Source organism: Rhinopithecus bieti, unplaced genomic scaffold, assembly GCF_001698545.2.
Source record: "Rhinopithecus bieti isolate Rb0 unplaced genomic scaffold, ASM169854v2 scaffold_41913, whole genome shotgun sequence".
Classification (NCBI taxonomy): Eukaryota; Metazoa; Chordata; class Mammalia; order Primates; family Cercopithecidae; genus Rhinopithecus; species Rhinopithecus bieti.
The window spans coordinates 8,542,712-8,549,948 of NW_016818964.1; positions in this window are offsets into that span (position 1 = coordinate 8,542,712).

Genomic DNA, 7,237 nt, shown 5'->3' on the forward strand with positions numbered 1-7,237 from the left:
TTTTTTGTATTTTTTTTTTTTTTAGTAGAGACGGGGTTTCACCATATTAGCCAGGATGGTCTTGATCTCCTGACCTCGTGATCCGCCCGTTTCGGCCTCCCAAAGTGCTGGGATTACAGGCTTGAGCCACCGCGCCCGGCCATCAAATAGCACAATTGTTGAAGGCAGAAAGCAAATAGTTCCTGGAATCCCATCCCCTGAGTGGTGGACTCGGCGGTTTGTCATCTGCTCTGGGAATGTTTGCCCCAGTACATCAATGTTTTCCAGTGTGTGGGCTGCTGCTGACTAACGCATGTTTACACAGCCTTTTAAGGCCAGAAGAGCAAACTGTGGTGTTCCTCAGGCTTAGCTGAATGTCCGGGTTCTGAGAGTTGGAAGATAAGAGGAGCAAAAAGAATGGGGAAAGGAGGGTCCACTCTTTTCTGCAGGCAGTGTTGGCCTGGGCAAATTAACAAAGCAGGGAGAGCCTAGGCTTTGAGCACAAAGGATTGGAGTTCGAGTTCCTGATTCACTGTTAAAGGCTGTGTGGCACTGGGCAGGCCCCTTAACCATTCTGAGCCCGTATCCTCATCTGTAAAATGGGAATAATGCCTAACAGAGTGGTGAGGGTTAAAGATTGCGCACATGGGCCGGGCGCGGTGGCTCACGCCTGTAATCCCACCACTTTGGGAGGCTGAGGTGGGTGGATCACCTGAGATCAGGAGTTTGAGACCAGCCTGACCAATACAGTGACCCTGTTGCTACTAAAAATATAAAAATTAGCCGGGCATGGTGGCACACATCTGTAATTCCAGCTACTTGGGAGACTGAGGCAGGAGAATCACTTGAACGTGGGAGGCAAAGGTTGTGGTGAGCCGAGATTGTGCCACTGCACTCCAGCCTGGGTGACAGAGAAAGACTCTCTCAAAAAAAAAAAAAAAAAAAAAAGATAGTGCAGATGGCAAGGCCTCAATAAATAGTGGCCATTATTCAAAATATTTGCCAACTTCCTGAATCTCTTTCTGCCTCTCCTACCGCTTCTCCACATCTCTTTACCCTGCCCGCTGTTGTCTTTGCTTTGTCTGCAGTAGCCACAGGGTTCTTAGCTGCAGACAACAGGATCCAGCCTAGCCAATTCAAGCCAGAAGGGCTTTAAGAAGGGATAGAGAGAGCTCATGTAACTGGCAGGAGGGCCAGCAATACAGGCACTAGGCAGGCTTCCAGGGACAACCAACTCTCAGGATCATGCTGAAGAACCAGCTCACCGACGGAGTTGCCACCTCACCTGGATTAGGCAGCTGCCAAGTCAGGATGTTGCTGCCTTGGTTCCTGTCTCCAGAGCCAAGCTCCCTCTGCCACAACCCACAATAGCAAAACGATGCTCTATTCCCTGCCTCTGTCACCTCAGTGAGTTCCGAGTCCAAGTCTCCTGTGGGGACATGCAATTAGCTGAATCTCAGTCACACATCGGAGCCCCAGCAGGGCTGACATTTCTGTGTTGGAAAGGTGATGCTTATAATCAGAGTATGGAGAGAAGGGGGCCAGTCTCAGTTCACGCCTGTAATCCTAGCACTTTGGGAGGCCGAGACCAGTGGATCACCTGAGGTCAGGAGTTTGAGACCAGCTTGGACAAGAAGGTGAAAACCCATCTCTACTCAAAATACAAAAGTTAGCTGGGCGTGGTGGCACACACCTGTAATCCCAGCTACTCAGGAGGCTGAAGCAGGAGAATCGCTTGAACCTGGGAGGCCAAAGTTGCAGTGAGCCGAGATCACGCCACTGCACTCCAGCCTGGGCGACAGAGTGAGACTCCATCTCAAAAAAAAAAAAAAAAAGAATGTGGAGGGAAGGATAAAAACTCCGGGGCAGCCTCAGATTGTGGATGCATTCCCTACTTGGGGAGTAGAACACGCAGACACATAGTGATGTTCTAGACCTCTGTCCTTGTCCCTCTGTGATGGCATTACTGTTGTGATATGCTCCAGGAAATCCCTAGCTGAGCTCCTATGTGAGCGGCAAAACAAGGTGGTTACAATACTTCATTCCTAGATGTACATGTCTAATGGGCCCTTCATGATTCACTTTTTTTAAAATTTATTTTTTCTTTTTCTTTCTTTTTTTTTTTTGAGACGGAGACTCGCTCTGTTGCCTGGGCTGGAGTGCAGTGGCTGGATCTCAGCTCACTGCAAGCTCTGCCTCCCGGGTTTACGCTGCCTTAGCCTCCGGAGTAGCTGGGACTACAGGTGCCCGCCTAGTTTTTTGTATTTTTTTAGTAGAGACGGGGTTTCACCGTGTTAGCCAGGATGGTCTCGATCTCCTGACCTCGTGATCTGCCTGTCTCGGCCTCCCAAAGTGCTGGGATTACAGGCTTGAGCCACCGTGCCCAGCCTATTTTTTATTTCTAAAGATAGGATGTCTCACTATGTTGCCCTGGCTGGTCTTGAACTCCCGAGTTCAAGGGATCTGCCCACCTCGGCCTCCCAAAGTGCTGGGATTACAGGCGTGTACCACTGCATCTGGCCATGATTCACATTTTTAAGAAGATGCTTGTCAGTCTAATCTCCAGCTGATGGGATCTTAGGCAGTATAACAAATGAGGTGAAAATGTTTTCAGTGCAATACAGGAAAGTATTTTCAGTCAAGGCAAATCCAGACAAGGGTCAGGGCAGCCTGGGGAATGTCCTGAAGGTCAGATTCCCCAAGTTGTTCCTGACGTTCCAAGCTGCTGCCTTTTCTCTGGCATTGGATCAGAATGTATCTGCAAAGGTTTTAATTCTTCTCATAGCGACAGCTTTGGCAAGGGTGGGTGGAGCTGGTGGGTGTAAGTGCAGGTGGGTTTATGTAATCCAGGGATTATGTACATAATAGAAATATGAACTGCTGGAGCTAAAGGTCCGTTTGAGGCAAGCCAGCCTGGGGTCCTATCCTTATCAGTGAAGAAATTAATTGCCTGCAGTTAGAGAAGATAATTCGCATTCACTCAGCATAAATTATTTCATTAAATACATACTCTTTTATCCTGTAGGTGGATAAAATAAATATTGCTTCTCATCCTGCCAGAGAGCTTATTACCTCCTTGACAACAGCCACGTCTGCTCTTGCACAGGGATACCGGCTCCTTGACGGTGCTCCTCCACCTAACTTTGTTTAATTTAATGCCAGTGAGGACCAGGCGTGATTTGAAAGGCATCCTTACAACTCCTGAAAGGTATTTCTTCCAGAGTAGGACAGAGTCTGGAATTTGCCCGTAATCCCTAAGGACAGGTAGCCTAGTGATCGTCCAGGCTTATTTTTTTTTTGCGGGGGGTCGGGACAGAGTCTCACTCTGTCGCCCAGGCTGGAGTGTAGTGGCACAATCTCGGCTCACTGCAACCTCTGCCCCGCTAGATGCAAGCAGTTCTCGTGTCTCCGTCTCCTGAGTAGCTGGGATTACAGGCACATGCCCACACCTGGCTATTTTTTTGTATTTTTAGTAGAGATGGGGTTTCACCATGTTGCCCAGGCTGGTCTTGAACTCCTGAGATCAGGCAATCCACCTGTCTCGGCCTCCCAAAGTGCTGGGATTACAGGCGTGAGCCACAGCACCCGGCCTGTACAGGCTGTGTTTTTCTTCCTTTATCAGTGCATGCAGAGGTTTGTTTTCCAAGATGTTAAACAAGCTCTTGGGACCCTTCTTGGGAAGTCAGCAAAGCCAGGGCTTCCTTCATCCTGTTGAAGATGGTGGGATGGTTTCTGGAAAGTACTAGCTATTTCTTTCCCATGCTAAGCCTCTTGGGATCAATTTGCCAGTCAAAGCCTGTGCTCCCTGCATAATCAGAGAGGAATCCTGTAAAGAGGCGATGGTGATAGACAGCACTTCTAGGTGCACCACCTGCATGCATGCCTGCCACGAACATCAGAACAATTACAGGAAGGAGGCTTTCGAAATGCATAATTATAACCTTGACTTAGAAAAGCATGATCTTCTCTGTCTGGTGCCAAGGCTTTCCTTATGTTAAGGGCATTCCCAGACCAGCAACTGGAGTGCTGTGTACACTGGATGCGGCAGCATCTGGAATATTACATAACAGAAGCATGTCCATTGTCCTTGGAATGTACGAGGCTCAGGGACAGTCCTCCACTGGGTGGAGACTATAAGGCCTCATTAATGAGTCACCTTTGTTTCCTTTTCCATCCTTTGTAATTAGGGTGACATACATTCAGTTGGCCCGGGACAGTCTCCGTGTGTGCCTACTGACCAAAGGTGATAATTAACAAGGCCTCCTTCACTCTCAGAAGGGACCTGATTGGGAGATAAACTCAGAGATCACTGATTCATAATCCTCAAGGAGAAGGACGGAGACAATGCCCAGGTGGCTATGGACGCCCTTGAAAGACCGCCTAGGTAAGGCTTCAGGATAAACGATAGGGAGAAGCTGTTCCAGCCCCTTCCACAGCGCGGCCTGCTGCACTCACCCTTAATGGCTCTAAGCACATGCTCCCAGCTGCTGGGGCGCTGGCATGACCAGCATGAGCCAGGTGGGCCTGATGGCCTAGTCAATATGCCCAGATTGAAAGAATCAAAGGATTCCCGCTGTCCAGTTGACCCTGAAGCTGACTGAGATTAGATGCAGCTTTGCTGTTTGGCCTCCAAGCTTTGGGCTCCCAGTCCCAGGTTCTAGAGAACTTCAGTGCCAGCCTTGTGTAGGGGCAGGTGAGGGATCCACCAGGGCAGTCTTGTTTTTAGGGCCTTCTCACCATGCTGGGTCCCATGGGGGCCCACTGCAAAAGGCCAAATCATTCTGTCATTCTGCATGGTCTCCCTTAAGGTGGCGGGAACAAAGAAGGAGGCACAGGAGATAATTTTCAGGGAGTCTCAAAGACCAAAGGGTCCCCAAATGAAGCCCCTTTCCCCAACTTCATTGCAATGGAAGACTTTCTTATCCCTCAACCCCACCAAATATTTCTCCCTGCAGGAGATGGCCAGGGTCAGTAGGGCTGGGTTTTCTTGAGCTATTCATTGGTGACAGGCCAACTCCACGGGGAAAATTCTCATCTAAGGGTTGATCTGTGAAGTTACACTGTAATTCATCAGCCCTGTCTAAAAGCTTTAGGGCACACTGATTAGGCTGTCAAACATTCATTTGGCCTGTGAGAATAGCTTATTATTCTTTTTAAAATACCAATCTCTTAGAAAGATGTTGATTGGGTTTCTATGTGCACCCCAAAGCTGCCTCTGTGTAGAGCTTACTTCAGATGCATTTTTTTGTTGTTTTGTTTTGTTCTGGTTTTTTTTGTTCGTTTTTTTTGAGATGGAGCCTCGCTCTGTCGCCCAGGCTGGAGAGCAGTGGCCGGATCTCAGCTCACTGCAAGCTCCACCTCCCGGGTTTACGCCATTCTCCTGCCTCAGCCTCCCGAGTAGCTGGGACTACAGGCGCCCGCCACCTCGCCCGGCTAGTTTTTTTTTGTATTTTTTAGTTGAGACGGGGTTTCACTGTGTTAGCCAGGATGGTCTTGATCTCCTGACCTCGTGATCCACCCATCTCGGCCTCCCTTGTTCTGTTTTTTTGAGACAGAGTCTCGCTCTGACACCCAGGCTGGAGTGCAGTGACTCGATCTCAGCTCACTGCAACCTCCGCCTCCCAGGTTCAAGCAATTCTCCTGCCTCAGCCTCCCAAGTAGCTGGGACTGCAGGCATGTGTCACCACACCCGGCTAATTTTTGTATTATTAGTAGAGACAGGATTTTACCATGTTGGCAAGGCTGGTCTCGAACTCCTGACTTCACGTGATCCACCCGCCTCAGCCTCCCAAATTGCTGGGATTACAGGCATGAGCCACTGCACCCGGCCTTCCACTGCATTTACTGCAGGGAAAAGATAAAGATGGAAAACTGTTGGGTAAATGGGACTCAACAAACACCAGAGATAGCCAATTGTGGCAAATTAAGAGGAGGCTTACCATTTAATTTTGTAAAGATGGGGTGTCTGCCTCTAATCATGTTCCAAAAATCCTCCCGCCCATGGCCCCAGCCCCCTCTCACAGCTGCAGTGGTGGATGAGACAGGGGACTTCTTCAGTCCCAGTTACCCCAGAGCATCCTGCCAGGTAGCTCTTTGCAGACATGGAAGAGGGTTGTGGAAAAGTCCATCAAATTCCAAGTTTGTTCAAATATCCTGTTGCTGGTTAAAATGTCCCTTCAAATTCCAAATTGGCTTTTTAGCAAATTTATGTCTGTACTACTTCTCAGACTTGTAAAACACAATATGCAAATCATGATGAAAAATACGAACCTTTCAGTTTTACTCTGCCCCAAGAACCAGGGGCTGAAAACCAGGTCCATCACATGGCTGGCCGCTCAGACAGAGCACGTGCCTCCTCCCGAGTTCCCACTCCAGAACTTCACTTTGAGCCTCTTCCAACTGGAAGGTCTTTTCTCCCAACCTCTGCCCTCCACAATCCCACACCATCCTTCCTGGTTCATTTCCTCTGTGCAACAGCGAGATTTAAGGGTCAGAATTAATTTCTCCTTCTTCTGGGTTCTGGCTTCGGGTTTTGCTCACATCATTATTATAGTTCTCCTAACAGCCTGCCTTGTTTAGGGATTCCTCAGGCACACAAATTTATTGCAACAGCAAAAGTCCCCAAAACGTTTAAATCAATGTGAATTTATGTCAGCCGGGTGTGGTGGCTCATCCTTATAATCCTTGCATTTTGGGGGGCTGAGGCAGGAGGAGTGCTTCAGCCCAGGAGTTTGAGACCAGCCTGGGCAACATAGTGAGACCCCATCTCTACAAATAAAAATAAAAATTCGCTGAACCTGGTGGTATGCACCTGTAATCCCAGCTATTTAGGAGGCTGAGGCAGGAGGATCGCCTGAGCCCAGGAGTTGGAGGCTGCAATGAGCAGTAATGGTGTCAATGCACTCCAGCCTGGGTGAGAGTGAGACTCTGTCTCAAAAAAAAAAAAAAGGCCGGGCGCAGTGGCTCAAGCCTGTAATCCCAGCACTTTGGGAGGCCGAGACGGGCAGATCACGAGGTCAGGAGATCGAGACCATCCTGGTTAACACAGTGAAACCCCGTCTCTACTAAAAAAATACAAAAAAACTCACCGGGCGAGGTGGTGGGCACCTGTAGTCCCAGCTACTCAGGAGGCTGAGGCAGGAGAATGGTGTGAACCCGGGAGGCAGAGCTTGCAGTGAGCTGAGATGCGCCACTGCACTCCGGCCTGGGTAACAGAGCGAGACTCTGTCTCAAAAGAAAAAAAAAAAAAAGATTGAAA